The following is a 3147-nucleotide window of genomic DNA, read 5'->3' as shown; positions in this document are numbered from 1 at the left end:
GAGGTCAATTCCTCCCAGTGATACCTACAACAATCAAGACTTAACTACAACAAGACTGTGCACAAAGCCCACAAAGGGGTGCACCAAGAGTGTCCACCTCAGGTAATTGGGGAGGCTGAGCCACTGGTCCCTATAGGGCACCTAACACAGAAAGTTACTCTATCAACACAGGGAAGCATAAAAAATGCGGAGACAAAGAAACAAGTAAAAAATTACAGAAATGGAGGAAAGCAAACTACTGGATATATAGTTCAAAAATCACACTTTCAAGGTTTTTCAAGAACTTTCTAGAAACCACCTATAAATTTAGTGAGACCCTCAAGGTTATGAAAAAGGACCAACTAGAAATTAAGCATACACTGACTGAAATAAAGGATATTATGCAGAGTTCCAACAGCAGACTAGAGGATCGCAACCAAGGTACATTCCCTTGACTGGAATCGAACCTGGGACCCTTGAGTCCGCAGGCTGACACTCTATCCACTGAGCCAAACCAGTTAGGGTGAGATGAATGTAAGAAAAGAGCTTCATGGAGAGTAATGAATTATTTGGTCTGGTACACAGACTGGGCTCTTGGAGTTTGCTACCCTCTAAGGTGATTCTAAGGTGCAGGCAACTTTGAGAACCAAGGATTTTTTGGGTTCTGTGGTGCCCCTCCCTATCCCCACTGTGGATAGGAACACCCATTCCCCCAGATGCTGGAAGTACAGTGGGGCCTTGACTTATGAGTTTAATTCGTTCCAAGACCAAGCTCGTTAAGGAGCTCATTAAGGAGCTCGTTAACTCAAATTACTCTATCAACTCTGCAAAATGTCAGCTGAGAGACAGCTGGTATCTCAAAAAACTCGTTAGTTGGGACACTCGTAAGTCAAGGCCCCACTGTATTGGCAGCTGAGAGTTCTCAGATGATTACTTCTCTGGGATTTTCCCTAGTCATTTAAAAGACTCTAGAATTGAATTCTCCTGTAACTGCCTGGTAGTCACATCTTTCAATTCCTTCCTCCAAAGAAAAGCACTTACTTGGATTAGGTGTTTTGCATTCCCATGTATTTCTTTAACCTTTGACTCCACGTGTATATGTATTCCTAATGACAATGTTGAATTATATCACACCATATATTCTTTTTGCCTTATTTGTTCATGTTTAAAACTGTTCTCATTAATAACATTCTAATTCATTTAGATTTCAATTTTATGCATATGCTATAGTTTACCCATTTTTCTGTCGATTCCTTCCCTTGGAGGAGATTCCACTTTTCTATGGAGGTGGTTAGAAGATTTAGGAATGCCCCAAACAATCTAATGGAATAAAAGACAAGCATGGTAATTAACCATACCTCCGACACGCTTCCCATTGGCTAATCAGGGCGATATGCAAATTAACTGCCAAGAAAGATGGCAGTTAATTTGCATACATAGGCGCAATGCTGGGAGGCAAACGGGGAAGGACGGAAGAAGCTGCCTACTGCTGACGGTGATTGGAAACCCAGGCGGCAGGCAAGAACCAGGCAGCCTTTGCCTGGCCCCCAGGGGTGATGCAGAAGCAGAGAAGTGGGAGGCCTTTGCCATGCCCCCCAGGCATGATCGGAGAAGCGGGGGGCCTTTTCACGGCCCCCCAGGCGCGATCGGAGAAGGGGGGGCCTTTGCCGGGCCCCGCAGCGGTGATTGGAGAAGCGGGGGCCTTTTCCCAGCCCCCCAGCTGTGATCAGAGAAGGGTGGGCCTTTGCCCGGCCCCCCAGGCGTGATCAGAGAAGTGGGGGCCTTTGCCTGGCCCCCCAAGCGTGATCGCAGAAGCAGAGAAGCGGGAGGCCTTTGCCCGGCCCCCCAGGCGTGATCGGAGAAAGGGGGGCCTTTGCCTGGCCTCCCAGCTGTGATCAGAGAAGCGGGGGCCTTTGCCAGGCCCCCTAGGCATGATCGGAGAAGCAGGGGCCTTTGCCTGGCCCCCTAGGCATGATCGGAGAAGCAGGGGCCTTTGCCTGGCCCCCCAGGCATGATTGGACAAGCGGGGGCCTTTGCCCGGACCCCCAGGCGTGATCCGAGAAGCGGGGGCCTTTGCCCGGCCCCCCAGGCGTGATCGGAGAAGTGGAGAAGCGGGGGCCTTTGCCTGGCCCCCCAGGGTGATCGGAGAAGAGCGGGCCTTTGCCCGGCCCCCCAGGCGTGATGGAGAACCGGGGGGCTTTGCCCGGCCTCCCAGGCGTGATTGGAGAAGCGGGGGCCTTTGCCTGGCCCCCCAGGGTGATCGGAGAAGGGGGGGCCTTTGCCCTGCTCCCCAGGCGTGATCAGAGAAGAGGGGCCTTTGCCCGGCCCCCCAGGCATGATCAGAGAAGAGGGGGCCTTTGCCTGCCCCCCCCAGGTGTGATCGGAGAAGCGGGGGGCCTTTGCCCGGCCCCCCAGGCGTGATCGGAGAAGCTGGGTGGGGCAGGGAAGAGGCGGCACTGACACCTAAGTAGACCGCAAGCACCTTTCAAACTGCGCGGGTAAAAACCCCTGAGACCGAGTCCTGGTTACCACGTAGATCAGAGCACCTTTCAAATGCAAACCCCATGAGACCGGGTCCTGACTGCCACATAGATCGGGAGCACCTTGCAAACTGCAAACCTCATGAGACCGGGTCCTGGCCGCCACGGAGATCACGAGCACCTTGCAAACTGCATGGGTAAAACCCCATGAGAACGGGTCCTGACCACCAGATAGATCGCAAGCACCTTTCAAACTGCAAACCCCATGAGAACGGGTCCTGACTGCCAGGTAGATCCCGAGCACCTTTCAAATGCAAACCCCATGAGACTGGGTCCTGGCCACCACGTAGATCGCGAGCACCTTGCATACTGAGTGGGTAAAACCCCATGAGATCAGATCCTGACTGCCCACGTAGATAGAACTGCAAACCCCCTGAGACCGGGTCCTAGCCATTATGTAGATCGTGAGCACCTTTCAAACTGCAAACCCCATGAGACCAGGTTCTGGCCGCCACGTAGATCTCGAACACCTTTCAAACTACGTGGGTAAAACCCATGAGGCTGGGTCCTGGCCTCTATGTGTGCTGCCACGTAGATCTTGGGGGGCCAGCAGCCACCTCTTCCCTGCCTCTCCGCTCCTGTCCCCCGCCGGTGATCAGAGAAGTACCTGTATTTTTTTTCAAAGTAC

This window comes from Myotis brandtii, unplaced genomic scaffold (genome assembly GCF_000412655.1).
Source record: "Myotis brandtii unplaced genomic scaffold, ASM41265v1 scaffold1678, whole genome shotgun sequence".
Lineage (NCBI taxonomy): Eukaryota > Metazoa > Chordata > Mammalia > Chiroptera > Vespertilionidae > Myotis > Myotis brandtii.
Note: the sequence above shows the minus strand (reverse complement) of the source record.